Here is a 22,811-nt window from a genome sequence, read left to right as displayed (position 1 = left end):
GTTTCGTCGTAAATCGACGTAAGTTCGGGAATGAGATTATTATGAGGTTATAAGCATTATGCTATTTCAAACAAGTGATGAGTAAATTCGTGAAGGTGAGAGGGTAAGCGGATCGAAGAAAAAGAGTTTCGTCAAAGTTTGACATGTTGGGATAAAATACTACCCGAGCTAAAATACCCGATATTTATGGACTAGTGCTATACAAGGTACCACATAACCATGATAGTAAGGTGTATAAATTATGTTAAAAGTGAGTAGTATTTTATGTAATTTGAGATAATTCTTAATTATGTGGATAATCGGGTAATTGTTTATTTTAGTGGGAGATTAACAATTAATTAAGGTGTTGGTGGTTAATTGGTTAAGAATGGGTAAACATCAACGTGGCAGGAAGCCACCCCAATATATATGACTCTTAAAACATTATTGAGTAGGTGGCAAGACTAAAGATTAAGGATATGAGGTTAAGCCACCACATAAAGTGGGCCCCACATCATAAGACATCTCAAAAACTTAAGAGTCATTCAAAGTAACGTGAATCTTCAAATTCAACCCACTTATAAGACTTCTCTAACTTGGTAACGTGAGAACTATAGCATCTTCAATAAATTCAACATGATTTCATAGCATCTTAAGCAACGTGAGATTTTGCAATTATAAGGGAGTACGGTGCAATCTTTCTCAAGAATATCATACGGATTTTTCCCTACTCCGATATTGCCGTTACGTGTTGTCGCAATTGACATGTGGTAGAGGGATTTTCAAGAGAGTCGACTCAGGTATGTTAAGGCTAAGACCTTCCTTCATTTTGGCATGATCTCGTAATTACATGCATTTGATAACGAGGTATAAAGAGAAGTTCATACTCGTGAATTTATATACATTATCCTAGTCTCATAAATTATAGTATTCTCCTTATCGGGACTTCATATTTAATTAAGTATTGTCTTCTTCCAGTCAAGAGAGCAAAGAGCCTTTATATACAGTATTATAGTATTTTTATTACCATCGAGCTATAATCGATGGGCAGGCCCCTATTGGGCAACCTCTGATCATATGGTAAGTTATATACCAAGCCTACTGCGGTCGAGCACCTATGAGCGAGCCCAGTAGGCCGAGATATAGAGCCTAGTATGGCCGAGCGCCTATGAGTGAGCCTACTACGGCTGAGCCATTGTATATATACCGAGACTTATTGGGCCGCATGACTTTGTGAAACATGTTTTAATATCGCAAACACTCTTTTAATATTCCTTACTAACTTGCTTACCTTTTGCTTTTTCTTTCTTTTGATTATTCCCATTCCCAAAGGTTGGTTCGTGCATACTGGCATCTTCTCAAGAACTGGACCGTTGCACTATCCCGGGCCTGCCGAGTTCCTCGGTAGCCTGGAAAATTAGCATGAATTACTTTAAAAAATAGTTTTGGGCATTTGAGACATTTTTCAGTATTCTGTTTTGAAATAATTGCTAGAGCCATCGAGCCACACTTGTTGACGTTTTTAAGATTTTTTTTAATGCATTACTGCTTTTCGTATTTATTATTATTTTTACATTTTTCTTTTCAGCATTATTATTACCTATCCCGATGAACCTACGACTGTGATATGTAATAAGACAACGCAACATGAGTATAGTGATTCAGTCAATCATTACTGACAACGTCGCCAATTTAAACAGCGATTTGATGAAAGCCATGTGTGAAACCTTCAAGATCAAGCATAGGAACTCCATGACATACAGACCGCAAATGAACGGAGCTGTAGAAGCCGCCAACAAGAACATCAAGAAGATACTGAGGAAAATGGTAGATTATTATAAACAATGGCACGAGAAACTGCCATTTTCTCTCCTCGGGTATCGTACCACGGTTCGCACATCAACTGGGGCAACTCCCTACTTATTGGTTTATGGTACTGAAGCGGTTATTCCTGCCGAAGTAGAGATCCCTTCTTTAAGAATTATACAAGAAGTCGAGCTCAGCAATGCAGAATGGGTACAGAGCCGCTATGAACAACTGGCTCTCATTGATGGAAAGAGATTGAATGCAGTATGTCACAGTCAACTCTACCAAAACAGAATGACAAGAGCTTTCAACAAAAAGGTCAGACCAAGGAAATTCACACCGGGGCAGTTGGTGCTAAAGCGGATCTTCCCACATCAGGATAAAGCCAAGGGAAAGTTCTCACCCAACTGGCAAGGTCCCTACATGGTTCATCGAGTATTAACAGGAGGAGCACTCATACTTATAGAAATGGACGGAGAGATTTGACCAAAACCTATCAACTCAGACGTAGTCAAGAGATACTATGTTTATGATTGTCTACATTTCTTCACTTGATGTAACTAAACTATGCTTGACCTGATTCCCGTTTAAGAGGGGATACGTAGGCAGCCCTGTGGGTTTGGTCACATCTTAATAAAATCTTCGTTTTCCCCATGATCAGAAATTGGGGCAAGATCGCAAGTTCAGCCATCTTCGTCATATGCGGAACAACCAAAAGTATTGCTAGAAGTGTGCATTTAAACTAGGGTAGAATTTTGAGGGGGGGGGCTAAAAATTCTAAGGCAAGGAGGTCGCAATGTATCTAAAATGTGTCACAATCACCGGTTCATCTAAATTATTTGATGTCGCATACTACTACATTTCAAATGACTATATTTATCAAATGCATTGCATATGTTTTGAAAATTTTGTTTCTATGACAGCCAGATGTTGCCCAAGGTAACTCGAATAGGATCCCAAAACGGGAGCAGAGGCCGAGCAAGAAGACAAAAGCACGAACCGACCTTCCCCCACAAAACTCACTATTTTTCTTTGGATGCAGACACGATAAAACAACATTAGCTATAGATACGTCAAGTCACTACCTTCATGATGACAAATTACCTAGCGCAAACACCTCCAGCTAAGAAATACTTTACTTTCTCACCATTACTCATCGTTCTCTTGCATAAGGCTAAGCATTGCCTTTCTTCGCATGAGACTAAGTATTGCCTCTTCTTCTTGCATGAGGCTAAGCATTTCCTCCCCAATTGCATAAGGCTAAGCATTGCCTTTCCCTGCATGAGACTAAGCATTGTCCCTTCTTCTTGCATGAGGCTAAGCATTGCCTCTCTAATTGCATAAGGCTAAGCGTTGCCTTTCCTTTCATGAGACTAAGCATTGTCTCCCTTCTTTACATGAGACTAAGCATTCTCCTCTACTTGCATGAGGATAATCATTGCCTCCCTAATTCCATGAGACTAAGCATTGCCTCCCTAATTGCATAAGGCTAAACATAGCCTTTCTCTGCATGAGACTAAGCATTGTCTCCTCTTCTTGCATGAGGCTAAGAACTGCCTCCCTAATTGCATAAGGCTAAGCACTGCCTTTCCCTGCATGAGACTAAGCATTGTCTCATCTTCTTGCATGAGGCTAAGCACTGCCTTTGCCTGCATGAGACTAAGCATTGTTTCTATTTCTTACATGAGGCTAAGCATTGCCTCCCTAATTGCGTAAGGCTAAACACTGCCTTTTTCTGCATGAGACTAAGCATTGTCTCCTCTTCTTGCATGAGGCTAAGCACTGCCTCTTTAATTGAATAAAGCTAAGCACTGCCTTTCCCTACATGAGACTAAGAATTGTCTCCTCTTCTTGCATGAGGCTAAGCACTGCCTCCCTAATTGGATAAGGCTAAGCACTGCCTTTCCCTGCATGAGACTAAGAATTGTCTCTTCTTCTTGCATGAGGCTAAGCACTGCCTCCCTAATTGCATAAGGCTAAGCACTGCCTTTCCCTGCATGAGACTAAGCATTGTCTCCTCTTCTTGCATGAGGCTAAGCACTGCCTCCCTAATTTCATAAGGTTAAGCATTGCCTTTCCTTGCGTGAGAACTGAATACTATCTCCACTACGCTACCTAAGACCTAGCAGTATCTCTTTGATCACCCAGGGCTAAATGCCGCCCTCATCTCACACAAGACTAAGCCTTGTCTTGTCTCGCCCTCGCATATGACCATGCATCATATCTTTGCATTTCATGAGCTGAAACATTGCCATTTTGTCCAAAGGCATCATAGTCCGAAGGCATCATCCTCATAGCCGGGAGACACCGTTCCATGGCCTGAGGATCTCTCAAAATTACACATCATTATTCAAAGGCGTCATAGTTCAGAGGCACCATCCTCATGGCCCGAGGACACCATTTCATGGCCCGCGAATCCCTCATCATACGCTTCATGGCCCAGGACGTCATGGTCTAAGGATATCATCCTCGCCGTCCAAAGACAACCTTCATGGTCCAAAGAGAATTTGCATCATGTTTTAAATTTTCACAATAATCCATATATATATTCACATGAACCGTGTTTTAAATTTTGCAGGTAACTCGGGAAGTAACTGTACTTCCAAACTGGAGCAATCTTCGCTCCGGTTCCCGTTCATAACATTCACATCCTTCAATTGTTTCAAACTTAACCAACTACCAGTAATTGCCTACCTTTTACTCTGTGACCGTTCAGATTTCTGCCTTGTGACACATCTATAACGTTTCAAATTCACATTCACGACTCTGCATAAATTCATCCGATACTATCATGCCCAAAAGAACCCTCTCCGAAACATGCAAACATTCCTATAACAACTTCATCGGTTTCGTTCACCGTTGGATCCAGAACTACACACGGCCTAATTCCTGTAACACCAGTGATATGTAGGCAACTCAGGAATCGGGGTTTTGCCTCCATCATTTGTCACTCAATTCGGCCAAAATTGGTCATCATTTTCTTTACTCGACAACTCTTTCATCATTCCCGGGTAAAGAGGGGCAGCTGTTGATACCCAATTTTGCCCTCATAATTTTCTCAAATAATATATATACTTTCAAAACATTATTTCTTCTCATCATTATTTAGTTACAAATCCATACAAGCATTTTTCTATAATTTTCAGAGCTTTAAAATTAATTTTCCTGCATTCAAATTACTTGAATATTTATTAATTGCTCCTTTCAATTATTTTTGTGATGACTTAATTACCTAAAATTATTATTTTGCATCTATAATACTTGCTTTAGATATTTACTCTATTTTTTATAATTAGATTAGTATTTTTAGCCATTTGCAAAATCTTGCAATAATAGCCTGTATCTTGCAATTTTATTGCATTCGTCATTTTATTCAAGGTCAAAATAATATCTTATATTCTTATAATCTTCTACTATTATTTTAAAATATTACTTTGCATAAATAGAATTTTTATAATTTATTTAAATTATTTTCCCTTAATTTCCTATTTTAAAATATCTGGCCCAAAATTATGATTAATTTCGGACCATTACGATCCAAATGGACCCCTGGCCCAATAACCTCATCAGCCCAAACGACCTAACCCAGTCCAAAAACCGACCCAGCTCTTCTCAAATCCCAGTCGTTGATAAAAAATGATTAACGTCTCACAACACTCCTCACCACTCTCCTTATATCCCCTCACCCAAATCCTAATCCCCACTTTCTCTTCATCAGCCGCCCTCAAACACTCCTCCCTCCCACCGAAACCGTAGCCGCCCTCTCAATCTTCTCCGAATCCGTCTTAATCATGGATTCCTTCTATGATTTTCTTACCTTTTATGTGTTACCTCAGTATTACTTACAAGATTGTGATATTACTTAGTATTTGCCCCATTTTTGGCAAATATAAATATACGAATCAAGGGAGATCAGCTTCACCCTTCGGTATTTAGACGATATTCCGTCTATATACATTCATGGCAAGGCGATATGAAGCCGATTCACCAAAGCCTTTGGTCGATTCCTTGATTTCTGTCGAATTAGGGTTCGGAATTTTATATTTTCCTTTTACCCGTTCCATTACTGATAGCATGTGGTACTTTCTTTCCATATTTATTTTTGATTGATTGTTTTCCTTGTTTGTTTGCTTGATTCCTACTATTATATAAACCCCTCTCCTTTCCCCTTTGAGACAGACTTTTAATCAACGGGATTCATTAAAAATCGAAGCGATTACTCTATTGTTCTGTTATTCTCTTGTTCTATACTTAGATTCTTGGCCAGCTGAAAGCCAAGGCCACCGGGATTCTATTTTTAACTTTTCTTGGTGCGAGAACTGCCCGGGATTCATTTGAGGCCCTTGGGAACTCTGACGCACTAAGAATCTGGGTTCTTGCTCTCTGTTGACATTCAGAGCACTGTGGAATTTGTTCTTTATTGTTGTTTGTTTATTCAACTAATAACTGGTAAGTCTCTTGGCTTTACGGTTTCATTCTTCTGTGTTTATGTCCTGCATATTCACGCCTCTGAATTTCATGTCCTAAATGTGCTCTTAGACCATCTCTATGTGTAACTTTACTAGCATTGCACTCGTATTCTGATCTAAACCTCTTTAGCATTTGGCCTTTTACTTAAAATCTCCAGTTTTTGAGATATGTTATTTGAATATGCTTCACCTGAATAATTGAGACTCTCTTAAGTTCATTTAGCCTAATGTATTGGTACCTAAATGTCTACATTACTGTTTGACATGAGTTTGCTTTTCCACTCTACTTTGAATTCCTGCAATGACTGCCTCTCATCTATAATGTGTGACTTGCTCCCCTGCTATTGTGTCACTCGACATGTTTTTGGCTTACTTGATTCCGTATCCCTTTAGCAATTATTTGAGACTTTAGAGTAGCTATCTTAATTTGTATTTCCTTACCGTGTTTGATACTGTTTTGCTTCACCATGTAAGTTAACATGTCTGTCTTTTGATTTGTGATGGATACTTAGCATAATTTGGACCCTTGAGCTTTAAACTTTCTAAGTTAGTGCCCTACTTAGACCTATTTGGTATTATGAACTTTTTTATGTTAATCTTGTAATCATAGAAAACTTGATTCTCCTCTAACTCCCTCAATGTGTTTTCTGCCAATATGTTATTTCTTGCTAAGTGTTAAACATGTAATAGAAACCTTCATCTAAGTCTTGTTGACCCTCTTAACTAGCATGTTCTGTGTTTTAGGCAACTTTGCTATGTCTGCTTTCTAAAATACAAGTGTATCTCTCCAAATTCTGTCCCTTAATCATGGTTCTCTCACTCTCATTAGTTACCTACACTATTCTGAATCTATCATTCTTGGCCGGCTGAAAGCCAAGGCCATCCAAGACTCTCATCATTGACCTCCCTAGTGTGAGCACTGCTCGGGGTCCATTTGAGATCCTTGTGAACTCCGACACACTAGGATTTAGGGTTCTTTGGCCACTTTCTTTACTACTGAGAATTTAGCTGTCTCTGACACTCAGTGATTTCCTCATCCTATATACTGAATCTGCATACCAGGTTGTTTAAGTGACTTCTGTGTAATTCAATGTTTGGGTTATATGTTGAATCTGTGGTTGTTTGGTTTGGTTTGAGTTCCTCTATGGTTTCTGGGCTGTGCTGATAAATGTAGCCCCTGTTGGGATCTGGGCATGCTATTTGTGAAGAAAGCGTTAGTTGAAGGCCCAGGCGATACTGGGTATCTCCTTTTGGGCTTGCTATAGGCCTACTGCTATTTCTTGTATAATATGTTGTAATTACATTCATCGTTGGGTCTGTACTAATTTTGTAATAAGCAATTGGGGGGTGTTAGTGAAATTGGGGGAAAAGGTAGAAAACATGCCTATAAGGTTCGTATGGTCTACTTGTTGTCCAACCTGCTATATATATGCCATTCAATTTCCATGTGCACTGGTAGAAATCATGCCATTAGGAAAATCACACTCACACAACTTGCCTACTATCAAAGCATTAAGTACTTTATTTATTCCTATGTCTACTGCTAGACAACATGCCTATAGAAAATAAAAATGTCGATGACCAATTTTTCAATTTGCATAACTGCAACATATTCATAAGATACCATGCCTATAGGATTGTACTAGCTTATGTTCTACTGATCTTCATCTAGAAATCCTCCCTATAGGACTTTAATTGGTTGATTTGCTATTTTTATCATACTGCTCACCTAGAAAACATGCCTATAGGGGCTAACTATAAAAAATATCAGCTGCAATCGTTAATCGTCGGAAATCCTGCCTATTGAGTATTACTACTCGCTTTAAAGTGTTAATGCTGAACTTTCCAAACAATGTTTCATTGCTTACCCATGCCACTATTATAAAGCATGCCCATAGGATACAGCTGAGTAATTCTGAGTATTTCCAATGGTTATCACTGCTAACTACTGCATCACCTAGAGATCATGTCTATAGGTTTAATCTCTTATAACCTGCAGTTTCAATAATCAGCATGCAATACCAAATACCCCTAAACTGTATAGTTGTTTGGAAATCATGTAATAAGTTTAAAGTGGCACCTTGCATCCGAAACTGCCTGCACGTTTGAATCCAAGGTCACATAGAAACCATGTATATAGGGCTTAATAGCTTTAATTCGCCTCAGTTTCAAAAATGTCTAACGCCTAATGTGAGAACCTGTTTTGCGTGCATTTGTTGTTTAAGTGTGGAGGCTAACTTGAGCCCTTAACTGTCCTTACATGAAGTCCAATTTGTTTTGTATGTCGCTTAGTTTTATCATTTTGAGTAGCCTAAGTAAAGTCTAGAACCACCCTAAATAGAGGTCCAATGCCTCCTGGACCATTGATACGGGACGTGCAGTGCACACATAGGGTACGACTTAGAATTGAATTAGAGCGCCTAAGTAAACAACTTTAACATAGTAATCGTGTAGCAGGAGATGATAGTCTGTGCCCGCTGAATAATATGAGTAATTCCCCACCTCGAGGGAGTTGCGAAGTTTTATTTATGTTGTACAGGGTGATCCTTTAGGCTAAAAAACTTAGGATCCCACCCCCCCTCTTTTTTTATACATTTATCCGTCTAATATAGGCCGTCATAGTTATATCCTTGTAATCCTTATTTCTCATTGTGTTATAATAAATTTCTTTGATCCTTACTCTCTTTGTTTATCTTGCCTATTTTTAATCCACATAACCTTAAGTTTGGCCGGGACCCACAGTTATGGACCTCGAAGAGTGCCTAACACCTTCTCTTTGAGGTAATTTGAGCCCTTACCCAATCTTTGGTGGCGTTGACTAGTCAAACACAGTTATCCACATAATAGGTGCTCTAACACACCTCAAAAACCGTTAGGTGGCGACTCTTCTTCTTTTAGCATCTCCCTCCCATCCAAAGGAATTGTCACAACATCGAAACCCTCTTTCGCGAGAAAATGAGGAGCGACACCACCCCCCATGATTGTTCCTCATTTTTGGCATTTTACGACCATAAAACTGGAATTCCGCCCGATTCCCTAATTTTCTTGTGCTATAGCCCACGTCTTCTGTATGGGCCGGAAACTCTAGACCCGGATTGCCTAAAAATTTTCTGGGCCATCAAATATGACCTAAGAAACCATAGTCACCTCCCCGCCATGACCTTTCCTCATTGTTTAGCGTTTTATGGGCATTAAACTGGAATTTCACCTGATTCCCTCATTTTCTTGTGTTATAGCCCACGCCTTCCGCATGGGCCCGGCCAGGCTCAGATCGCCTGAAATTTTTTTTGGCCATTGAAAATGACCTATGGAACCATAGTCACCGCCTTGTCATGACCGATCCTTATTTTATGGAATTTTATGGCCATAAAACTTGAATTCTGCCTGTTCCCAGATTTTCGTGTGCTATAGCCCACGCCTTCCGCAAGGGCCCGGGCCCCCGAACCCGAATCGCTTAAATATTGTTTGGGCCCTCAAAAATGACCTAAGGAGCCATAGTCACCTCCCTGCCATGACCGTTCCACCTTGTTTGGCGTTTTATGGCCATAAAACTGAAATTCCGCCCGATTCCTAGATTTTCATATGCTATAGCCCACGCCTTTCGTATGGCCGGGACCTCCAGATTCAGTTTGCCCTAAAATCTTTTGGGCCATAAAAAATGACATAAGGAACCATAGTCACCGCTCTGCCATGATCATTTCTCATTTTTTGGTATTTTATGGTCATAAAACTGAAATTCCGCCCGATTCCTATATTTTCATGTGCTATCGCCCACGCCCCGCATGGGCCGGGGCACCCGTACCCGTATCGCCTAAAATTTCTCCGGGCCATCAAATACGACCCAACGAACCATAGTCACTACCTTGCCAAGATCGTTCCTCATTTTGTGGCATTTTAAGGCCATACAACTGGAATTTTGCCTTATTCCCATATTTTCGTGTGCTATATCTCAGGCCTTATGCATGAGCACGGGGCCCCGGACCCAAATTTCCTATGTTGGTTCCCCAAGTACACTCAAGTATACGTGGCCGTCAAGTAATAAAGTGACTCGAAAGCCGGATGTCGAACCCATAGAGACTAAGATCAATTGTCAACTAAGCAAACTAAAATCAATTAATTGTCCAAGATATTTAAGAATGGTGTTTTTCTATTAATCTACTATTGCGGAAATTAAACACATAACCAAGGGAGATATAGATTCCAGGGTTATAGTCGGTTTATCAATCCTATTGAGTTCATAATTACACCTATTAATACAAATTATCTATGATTGCTAGTTGACCGGATCGTTTATATAAATAGCATGTTCCCACAATACTATCCGTCTATCCATAATATATCAACCCTATATTCATATGGTCTTGAATCTATCATGAATGAATATAATACGGTATTCAACTAAGAAAGACCGTTAGGTATATTCTTATCCTAACCGCGAAATCTTTCCCCGAGCCACGGGTTCAGAAACAAGCTCTCTCCAATTCTACTCTAATCCAAGCACGGCTTTCCCAAGTATAGCATAGATAGTAAATAGAACTCAACTGTTGGCCAAACAATTAAGCAATTATGCATAGAATTAGAGAAATAACTAAAGACGATAACTCGAATTAATGGTAATATAATTAATAAACTTCAATATTCATGACAATCACAACCCTAGAACGTGAAGTTTAGCTCCACATAGATATGGTAGCAAAACAACAAATCATCAAGTAAAAGTAAAGGTTACTAAGTTTTATGGAAGAAAGATGGAATCTAATGAATTTCGGCCTCCACGGCGGCTCCGTGCTCTCCCTTGGTCTAAATCTCTCCAAAGTCGGTCTCTTCTCTCCAATAAAAATGGTGTTTAATAACTATTTATATGTGTAGGGAAAAGACCCAAACGAAATAACCAAGTCCAAAACCAAATAGGAGACAAAATAGATTTTTAAAATCTGGAACACTCTCACTACTGACCGTGCCTCTCGACCTCTGTAGCGTGCTCCACCTTGCCTTAGGCCGTGCCTCGCAACCTCTAACGCGAGCTAAATCTCTTGCGTCGCATGCTCTAACACGAGCAGGATTGCTCGCTACGCCTGATGCTGCTTCAATTAACTTTTGTTGCCAACTTTTCCTTTCATTCTCATTTCCTTGTTCATTTTCGTTCCTTACTTTTCAACTCTTCTTTTGCCTTTTTTTTTTCTTTATCTTCTTTTGAGGCTTTGCCTAACTTTGCTTTCCTTTATTTGCTTTTCAAATATTAATCATCACTCCATCTTCACATAATCACAACAAATAATCACGAGCCAATCATGACATCAAAATTATTCCCATCATCAAATAATCACGAGCCATTATTGTAGTGCATAAAATACACATAAAATCTCTACTATGTTCCCAATTTCGTCTTCAACGTACCTACACATAAAATAAACTCATTTAAGTACAAATATAGTATAATTTAGTATTAAAGCACCTAAATGTACGGTAAGTAATGCACTAATTATACGGAATTATAGCCAAACATCACTACCCCACACTTAAATGTTGCTCGTCCTCGAGTCAACTAACAATTCACAATATCCTTGAGCACTTTGTTTTTACACAATTGAGGCAAACAACACCAATGACCATGGTTGATAGCAACAAATATCAATAATTAAACCTTAGCGTATGCAATCACATACACTTCCCTTTTCTTATGCCATACTTCAAAAATATGCAAACAAAGACAACATGCTCATAACAATCCTAGCCTCAAAAACCAACTCAATTTCATAAAACACTCATGGCTTGAACACCCAACATCATAGAGAGAAGTCTAATAATGTTACCTATCACTCGTGAGACCATGTGCCCTCACAACAAGAACAAGAGAGTAAGTTAAAACCTTACATTCAAATCAAATGCTCAAATATATTTTAAGGACTCATATATATCAAAGAAAATCTCTCACTCTCACAAAAGAAGTCACATGCATGCAATTGGTACCATAGGTTTGCCCATAATGTAAATATCTACTAATGTAGGCTCACTCGATCTAAAATCAATTAGGACTTTTTTATGGTTGTAATGTGGGCTAAGGGACGGGAAGGATATATTTAGGAATAGTGGCTAATCCTCCTAAGCACTTTAACACATCACATGATAAACTTTAAGCGTAATTTCTCAATCCACTTTAATTTCACAACTTCAATCACTCCCAACAATGTTCCCTTTTTCTTTAAGCATTACTTTAAATTATATCCCACTAGCAAGAACAAGACAACAATTTATTCACCTATATGTTTTTCTTCTTTTTTTTTTCTTTTTCAATTTTCGCTAGTGGTGTATTATTTTACAAAACAAGTGCACATTTTCTTCCCTTCATTGGTTCCACTCATAGCCACCCCACACTTAGTCCCTTCTTACTTCTTTAGCGCTCATCTCACAATTAAAGTGCTTTAAGAGATAAAAAGGATAAAAACAACGTCAATTAAGAACAAAAGAGGTTTAGACTTGTAATGTGAGTGCCAAATAAAAGTCTATAAGCTCAAAATGGTTAACTAGTGATATTTTTTATTTGTGATAAGCATTAAACTCAAAAAGAACAAAGATAGCCTAAAATCATTTTTTCAAACCGAGTATCACCTAAAATCTCGCTTCGACTCACATACCGGGCAAGTTCTAGACACAAGCACAATAACATGGACTATACAAAAATCTCACCACACATGGCACATGACTCACTAAGGACGGTTTCATTCCGACTCTCAAACTAATGCAAGTATTCACGGAGCCATGAGATGTTAAGCATTAAGCACAAAGTGAACATAAGTTAAGAAAATAAGACAAAGGCGTCACAAAACATGCTGTCCAAATAACCAAGGCATCATAAGCACTTTTAGCACATAAGGAAGATACTACGCATGCCAAAGCCTAAATATGCTAATATCAAGCAAGTCAAGGGCGCCTAAGAATCTCATCTTTCTTTCTCCATTTATTCCCTAATTTCTAATCTACTCTAAAAATAAAACAAATAAAATAAAAAACTACTACCCGGTTCAAACTACATCACATGAAAAAGAACCGAGGCATAAAAAAAAATCACAGGGGATTATTACTACATAAATAAAGCTAAAAGACATATTTTTGTATTTTTGTTTAGACTTTAGTCCCTTAAGAAAACTGTCTAGGAGATCCATCGTCGGGAAAAGTCCAATTTTTCTACCTTTTTGATTTTTTTTTCTTATTTTCCACATTTAAAAAAAAATTAATCTACTAAAATACTACACAACTACGAAAATAAAAATAAGAAGCTAAAATCAAAATAAGAAGTTAACATTTTCTAACATACTACTACTACTAATTATCGAGAGGAATTCTCCCACCTCACACTTAAAGGAGTGCAGTGTCCCCAATGCACAAATAAAGCAAAATAATAATGAGGGTGGACAAAAAACTCCCCGAAAGGCCAAAGGCCGAAGCAATAGCGGCTCACGGGTACTCAGACTTCCCCCAGGCATGGTCCTTTATGTGGTCACCCCACACTTAATTCTCACCATCTAGCTCGCTTTTGCACTCTTCCAATGGCTTTGCCTCCTATGCTTATAATCCTACAAAACAAAAACAAACACCACAACAATAATAAGATAAAAATAAAAATAAAAGAAAGCAGTAAAGATGTGTTGCCTCCCAACAAGCGCCTGGTTTAATGTCGCGGCACGACTTGAACCACTTTTTCCTCCACCTCGAACTTATGAATTATACCCCTAACAGGGCATCCAGTATGTTGCTATGCTCTTTCGGTGGGGCTACAAAGAAAACCAGGCCAAGCAATAAAATTTTCGCTCTACACCTCTTGACCTTTAGATGAGGAATGTAATTTTTACTTTTTGGCACAACAAATTCAAGAATATAGGCACCCCATTCCTCATCCATTGGCTCCTTCAGAGGCTCAGATGACTTGATTTCCATGTCATCATCCAAATACAGTGTTGAAAATTATATGGAATGAGGACCAATACGCCCTAATTCTAGAATTGTATTACTCTTTACATCCTCATATGTACACAGACTATAGTCTTCAAATATAATATTATCTACTTCCTCACATGACTCTAAAACACTCCTCTCAGCATTGGCATCCTCAAGAAAAATATGGTCTAATGCTTGGTATTCTCGTTTTAGCTCCTCAATTTGGTCTAGAAGATTTTTTTAGTTTCACACAACTCATCATTAAATTGTTGGGCGTTGAATGCATCAACCTTTGCACTCAAATCTGCATCTAAGTTGTGCAAAGCCAAGCCAAACTTGTCAATTTCTTGTGCAAGATCAACTCTCTCCTTCGACCAGTCATTTACCAACTTTGTTAGAAGATAACGTCATTTCTCATATTCCCTTAATCGTGAATATTCTTTCCAATACCAACCCTTACTCCCATATTCAAATTCAGACTTCCCATAGTTCAGGTCATGACAAGCCCAAAAAGACGGGCCATAAAAGTCTTCCGTCAACCAAGCTTCTTCATCAATAACCTTACCTCCGGATATTTCATCCCCAGATGTCATGTTGAGAGAACTATGAACACACTAAGAGAAAGATCAAATTGTTATAAAAATAAAAAAACAAACTTACAAAAAGAAAAAAATAAACAAAACCTATAAAGATAAAAGTAAAAGTCTAATCTAGAAAAATAACTAAATAGGAAAATTAAAAACTTGAATAGAAACCAATTAAAAGCATAACTTAGATAAACAATCAGTAACTAAGTCCCCGGCAACAGCGCCAAAAACATGTTGGTTCCCCAATTACACAGAAGTATACGTGGCCGTCAAGTAATAAAGTGACTCGAAAGTCAGATGTCGAACCCACAGAGACTAAGATCAATTGTCAACTAAGCAAACTAAAATAAATTAATTGTCCAAGATATTTAAGAGGGATGTTTTTCTATTAATCTACTATTGCGGAAATTAAACACGTAACCAATGGAGATATAGATTCCAAGGTTGTGGTAGGTTTATCAATCCTATTGAGTTCGTAATTACACCTATTAATCCAAATTATCTATGATTGCTAGTTGACCAGATCGTTTATATAAATAGCATGTTCCCACAATACTATCTGTCTATCCATAATATATCAACCCAATATTCATATGGTCTTGAATCTATCATGAATGAATATAATACGGTATTCAACTAAGCAAGACTGTTAGGTATATTCCTATCATAACCGTGAAATCTTTCCCCGAGCCACGGGTTCAAAAACAAGCTCTCTCTAATTCTACTCTAATCTAAGCACGGCTTACCCAAGCATAACATAGATAGTAAATAGAACTCAACTGCTGGCCAAACAATTAAGCAATTATGCACAGAATTAGAGAATAAACCAAAGACGATAACCCAAATTAATGGTAATATAATTAATAAACTTCAATATTCATGACAACCACAAACCTAGAATGTGAAGTTTAGCTCCACATAGATATGGTAGCAAAATAACAAATCATCAAGTAAAAGTAAATGTTACTAAGTTTGATGGAAGAAAGATGGAATCTGATGAATTTCAGCCTCCACGACAGCTCCGTGCTCTCCCTTGGTCTAAATATCTCCAAAGTCGGTCTCTTCTCTCCAATAAAAATGGTGTTTAATGACTATTTATATGTGTAGGGAAAAGACTCAAATGAAATAACCAAGTCCACTAAATGTACGGTAAGTAATGCACTAAAAATACGGAATTATAGCCAAACATTAGCCTAAAAATATTTCAGGCCATCAAAAACGACATATGGAACCATAGTCATCACTTCGACATGTCCTTTCCTCATTTTTTGGCATTTTACGGCCATAAACTGGAATTTCACTCGATTCCCAGATTTTCGTGTGCTATATCCCACGCCTTCCGCATGGGCCCGGCCCAGACCCGGATCACCTAATATTCTTTCGGGCCATAAAAATGATATAAGGAACCATAGTAACCGCCCTGTCATGACCGTTCCTTATTTTTGGCATTTTACGGCCATCAAACTGGAATTTTGCCTGATTCACAGATTTTCATGTGCTATAGCCCACGCCTTTTGCATAGGCACGGTCCCCGGGACTCGAATCGCCTAAAAATTTTCCAGAACTTCAAATATGTCGTAAAGAACCATAGTCACCACCCTGCCATGGCCATTTGTCATTTTTTGTCGTTTTACGACCATTAAACTAGAACTCAATCTGATTGCCAGATTTTTGTGGGATATAACCCACTCCTTCTGCATGGGCATGGGCCCCCAGACCCGGATCGCTTAAAATTTTTTTGGGCCATCAAAAACGACCTAAGGAACCTCATTTTTGGCATTTTACGGCCATAAAACTGAAATTCTACCCGATTAACAGATTTTCGTGTGCTATAGCCCACGTCTTCCGCATAGGTCGGAACCTCTAGACCCGGATCACCTAAAATTTTACTGGGCCATCAAATACGACCTAAGAAACCACAGTCACCGCCTCGCCATGACCTTTACTCATTTTTAGCCTTTTAAGGGTATAAAACTGGAATTCCGCCTGATTCCCTGATATTCTTGTGCTATAGCTCACGCCTTACGCATGGGCCCGGCCAAACCCAGATCGCCTGAAATTTTTCTGGGCCATCAGAAACGACCTAATGAACCATAGTCAATGCCTTTCCATAACCGATTCTTGTTTTTTGGCATTTTACGATCATAAAATTTGAATTTCGACCGTTCACAGATTTTTGTGTGCTATATCCTACGCCTTCCGCATGGGGCCGGACCCCTAAACCCGGATCGCTTAAAAACTTTTCGGGCTGTAAAAAACAACCTAAGGAACTATAGTTACCGCCCTTCCATGACCGTTCCACGTTATTTGGCATTTTACGGCCATAAAATTGGAATTACGTCAGATTCCTAGATTTTCGTGCGCAATATCCCATGCCTTTAGTATGGCCCGGGACCGCCGGATCCAGATTGCCTAAAAATCTTCCGGAAAATAAAAAATGACATAATTAACCATAGTCACCACCCTGCGATGATCGTTTCTCATTTTATGGCATTTTATGGCCATAAAACTAAAATTCCGCCCGATTCCCAGATTTTCATTTGCTCGCACACGCCTTCCGCATGGGCCGGGGCCCCTGGACGTGGATCGCCTAAAAATTTTCCGGGCAATCAAATATTACCTCAGGAACCATAGTCACCACCCTGCCATGATTGTTCCTCATTCTTTGGCATTTTATGACCATAAACTAGAATTCCGTCCGATTCCTAGATTTTCGTGTGCTATATAGCCTACGCCTTTCGTATGGCCAGGACTGCCAGACCCGGTTCCCCTAAAAATCTTTTGGGCCATAAACAATGTCATGAGGAACCATAGTCACCGCCCTGCCATGATAATTTCTCATTTTTTGGCGTTTTATGGTCATAAAACTGAAATTCCGCCCGATTTCTAGATTTTCATGTGTTATCGCCCACGCCTTCTGCATGGGCCGGGCCCCCCATAACCGCTAAAATTTTTTCGGGCCATCAAATACGACCTAAGAAACCATAGTCACCACCTTGCCATGATCGTTCCTCATTTTTTGGTATTTTACGACCATACAACTGGAATTCCGCCTTATTACCAAATTTTCGGGCCATCAAAAACGACATAAGGAACCATAGTAATCTCTTTGCCATGTCCTTTCTTCATTTTTGGCATTTTATGGCCATAAAACTGGAATTCCGCTCGATTCCCAAATTTTCGTATGCTATATCCCACGCCTTCCGCATGGGCCCGGCCCAGACATGGATCACCTAAAAATATTTTGGGCCGTAAAAAATGATAAAAGGAACAATAATCACCACCCTGCCATGACCGTTCCTCGATGTTTGGCTTTTTACGGCCATCAAACTGGAAGTTTGCCTGATTCCAAGCTTTTCGTGTGCTATAACCCACGCCTTCTGCATGGGCACGGGCCCCGGGACTCGAATCGCCTAAAATTTTTATAGACCTTCAAAAATTTCATAAAGAACCATAGTCACCACCCCGCCATGACCGTTTGTCATTTTTTGGCTTTTTACGGCCATCAAACTGGAACTCTATCTGACCCTGATTAGAAGAAGGCGTGTGCTATAGCCCACTCCTTCTGCATGGGCCTGGGCCCCCAGACCCGGATCGCTTAAAATTTTTTCGGACAATCAAAAATAACCTAAGGAACCTTATTCACTGACATTCCATGACTAGTCCTTATTTTTGGAATTTATTTAGGGGCCATAAAACTGAATTTCTGCCCTATTCACAGATTTTCATGTGCTATAGCCCACGTCTTCCGCATGGGCCAGAACCTCTAGACCCGAATCGCCAAAAAAATTTTCGGGCGATCAAATACGACCTAAGGAACCCCAGTCACCGCCCCACCATGACCTTTCCTCATAGTTTAGCGTTTTATGGGCATAAAATTAGAATTCCGCCTGATTCCTTGATTTTCTTGTGTTATAGCTCAGGCCTTCCGCATGGGCCAGGCCAGACCCAAATTGCCTGAAATTTTTCTGGGCCATCATAAACGACTTAAGGAACCATAGCCACCGCCTTTCCATAACCGATCCTTGAATTTCTCCCGTTCACAGATTTTCGTGTGCTATAGCCCACGCCTTCCACATGGGCCCGGGCCCCCAGACCCGGATCGCTTAAAACCTTTTCAGGCCATACACAAAAACCTAAGTAACCATAGTCACCACCCCGCCATGACCGTTCCACATTGTTTGGCGTTTTACGGCCATAAAACTAGAATTATGCCCGATTCCTAAATTTTCGTGCGCAATATCCCACGCCTTTCATATGGGCCAGAACGCTGGATCCGGATCGCCTAAAAATCTTCCGGGCCATATAAAACGACATAAGTAACCATAGTCACCGCCCTGCCATGATCGTTCCTCATTTTTTGGCATTTTATGGCCATAAAACTGAAATTACGCCCGATTCCAAGATTGTCAATTGCTATCGCCCACGCCTTCCGCATGGGCGGGGTCCCCTGTACCCGGATCGCATAAAATTTTTTTGGTCAATAAAATATTACCTAAGGAACCTTAGTCACCACCTTGCCATGATCGTTAATTCCGCCCTATTCCTAGATTTTCGTGTGCTATAGCCCATGCCTTTTGCATGGGCACGGGGCCCCGGACCTGAATGACTAAAAATTATCCGGGCCATTAAAAATGATGTAAGGAACCATAGTCACCACCCCGCCCTGACCTTTCCTCATTCTTTGGCATTTTACGGCCATAAAACTGGAATTTTGCCCGATTCCCAAATTTTCGTGTGTTATATCCCACGCCTTTCGCATGGGCCCGACCTAGACCCGGATCGCCTAAAATTTATCGTCATAAAAAACAACCTAAGGAACCATAGTCACCGCCCTGCCATGACCGTTCCTCATTTTTTGGCGCTTTACGGCCATCAAACTAGAATTTTGCCTGATTCCAAGATTTCTGTATGCTATAGTCCATGCCTTTCGCATGGGCACAGGCCCTAGTACTCAGATCGCTTAAAATGTTTTTGGGCCATCAAAAACCATCTAAGGAACCATGGTAATCGCCCTGCCATGACTGTTCCTCATTTTTTGTGCTTTACGACCATCAAACCAGAATTCCGACTGATTCCTAGATTTGCTATAGCTCACACCATCCACATGGGCCCAGGCCCCCGGACCTGGATCGCCTAAAAACTTTTCGAGCCATCACAAATGACCTAAGAAACCATAGTAACATCCCACCCATGACTGTTCCACGTTTTTTGGCGTTCTACGGCCATAAAACTGGAATTCCGCCAGATTAACAGATTTTCGTATGCTATAGCCCACACCTTCCGCATGCGCCCAGACCCCTGGGCCCCTGGGCCCGGATCGCCTACTATTTTTCCGGTCCATCAAAAATGACCTAAGGAACCATAGTCACTGCCCCACATGACCATGTTTTGTTTTTTGTGCTTTTTGCGGCCATAAATATGGAATTCTGCTCGATTCCCGGATTTTCATGAGCAATAACCCATGCCTTCCGCGTGGGCTCGGACCCCGTACCCGGATCGCCTAAAATTCTTTTGGGCCATCAAACACAACCTAAAGAATCATAGTCACTACCATGCTATGACTGTGCCTCATATTTTGGCGATTTACGGTCATAAAACTAGAATTTTGCCTGATTTCCAGATTTTTGTGTGCTATAGCCCACGGCTTTCGCATGGGCCCGGGAATCGCCTAAGATTTTGCCAGGCTATCAAAAATGACCTAAGGAAACATAGTCGACGCCCCGCCATGACTGTTCCTTGTGTTTTAGCTTTTTACGGCCATAAAACCGAAATTTTGTCAGATTTCTAGATTTTCGTGTGCAATATCCCACGCCTGCCGCACAGGCCGGCTGGACCCAGATAGCCTGAAGTTTTTCCTGGCCATCAAAAATGACATAAGGAACCATAGTCACTACCTTGCCATGACCGATCTATGTTTTTTGGCGTTTTACGGCCATAAAACTTGAATTCCGCATGTTCCCAGATTTTCGTGTGCTACAGCCCACGCCTTCCACATTGGCCCGGGCCCCCAAACCTGGGTCACTTAAATATTTTTCGGGCCCTCACAAATGACCTAAGGAACCTCAGTCACTGCCTTGCCATGACCGTTCCACGTTATTTGGCATTTTACGGCCATAAAATTGGAATTCCGCCCGATTCCTAGATTTTCGTGTGCTATAGCCTACACCTTTCGTATGGGTTGGAACTGCCGGACCCGGTTTGCCAAAACATCTTTCGGGCCATAAACAACTACATAAGGAACCATAGTCACCACCCTACCATGATCATTTCTCGTTTTTTGGCGTTTTATGGTCATGAAACTGAAATTCCACCTAATTCCTAGATTTTCATGTGCTATCACCCACGCCTTTTGCATGGGCCGGGGACCCCGTACCTGGATCGCACAAAAAAATTTCGGGCCATCAAATATGATCTAAGGAACCACAGTTACCAACCTTCCATGATCATTCCTCATTGTTTGGCATTTTACGGCCATACAACCGGAATTCCGCCTTATTCCCAGATTTTCGTATATTATAGCCCACGCCTTCTGCATGAGCACGGGGCCCCAGACTCGAATTGCCTAAAAATTTTCCTGTCATCAAAAATAATGTAAGGAACCATAGTCACCGCTTCGCCATGTCCTTTCCTCATTTTTCGCATTTTACGGCCTGATACCCAGATTTTCATGTGTTATATCACACGCCTTCCGCAAGGGCCCGGCCCAAATCCGGATCATCGAAAAATCTTCTGGTCCATAAATATGACATAAGGAATGATAGTCATCGCCCTTCCATGACCGTTCCTTATATTTTGGCATTTTACGGCCATCAAACTGGAATTTTGCCTGATTCCCAGATTTTCGTATGCTATAGCCCATGCCTTTCGCATGGGCATGGGCCCCCGGACTCGAATAACCTAAAATATTTCTGAACCTTCACAAATTTCGTAGAGAACCATAGTCACCACCCCACCATGAGCGTTTGTCATTTTTTGGAATTTTATGGCCATCAAAGAATTCCGCCCAATTCCCAGATTTCGTGTGCTAAAGCCCACACTTTCCGCATGGGCCCGGGCCCTCGGATCTGGATCACCTAAAAAATTTTTGGACCATAAAAAATGACCTAAGGACCCATAGTCATTGCCCGTCATGACATTTCCTCATATTTTGGAGTTTTACGGCCATAAAACTGGAATTCCGCCTCATTCCTAGATTTTCGTGTGCTATAGGGCTCACCTTACAGATGGGCCCGTGCCCCCCGGACCCGGATCGCCTAAAATTTTTCGGGGCTATAAAAATGATCAAAGGAACCATAGTTACCACCCCGCTATGACCGTTCCTCAGTTTTTGGCATTTTATGATCATAAAACTGGATATCTGCCCAATTCCAAGATTTTTGTGTGCTATCCCACGCCTTCCACATGGACCCAGGCCCCCGGACCCGGATCACCTAAAATTTTTCCATGCTATCAAAAATGACGTAAGGAACCATAGTCAGCGCCCCCCATGAACGTTCCTCTTTTTTTGGTGTTTTGCGGCCAAAAAACTAGAATTATGCTCGATTCCCAGATTTTTGGGTGCTATAACCCACACCTTCCGCGTGGGCCTGGGCCTCCGGACCCGAATCGCCTTAAATATTTCCAGGCCATCAAATACGATCAAAGGAACCTTAGTCACTGCTACCATGACTATTCCTGTGCTATAGCCCACATCTTCTGCATGGGCCGGAACCCCTGGATCCGGATCGCCTAAAAATTTTTCGGGCCATCAAATATGACCTAAGGAACCATAGTCACCGTCCTGCCATGACCTTTCCTCACTTTTTGGTGTTACATGGCCAAACAACTTGAATTCTGTCTGATTCCCAGATTTTCGTGTGCTATGCCTTTGGCATGGGCACGGGCCCCCGGACTTGAATTGCCTAAAAAAATTTCGGACCTTCAAAAATATCGTAAAAATCCATAGTCACCACCCCTTCCATGACCATTTATAATTTTTTTGCGTTTTACGATCATACAATTGGAATTCCGCCCGAGTCTCAGATTTTCGTGT

The sequence above is a fragment of the Nicotiana tabacum genome, chromosome 15, assembly GCF_000715075.1.
Source record: "Nicotiana tabacum cultivar K326 chromosome 15, ASM71507v2, whole genome shotgun sequence".
Classification (NCBI taxonomy): Eukaryota; Viridiplantae; Streptophyta; class Magnoliopsida; order Solanales; family Solanaceae; genus Nicotiana; species Nicotiana tabacum.
The sequence above is the reverse complement of the archived record's forward strand: the minus strand, read 5'-3'. Positions refer to the sequence as shown.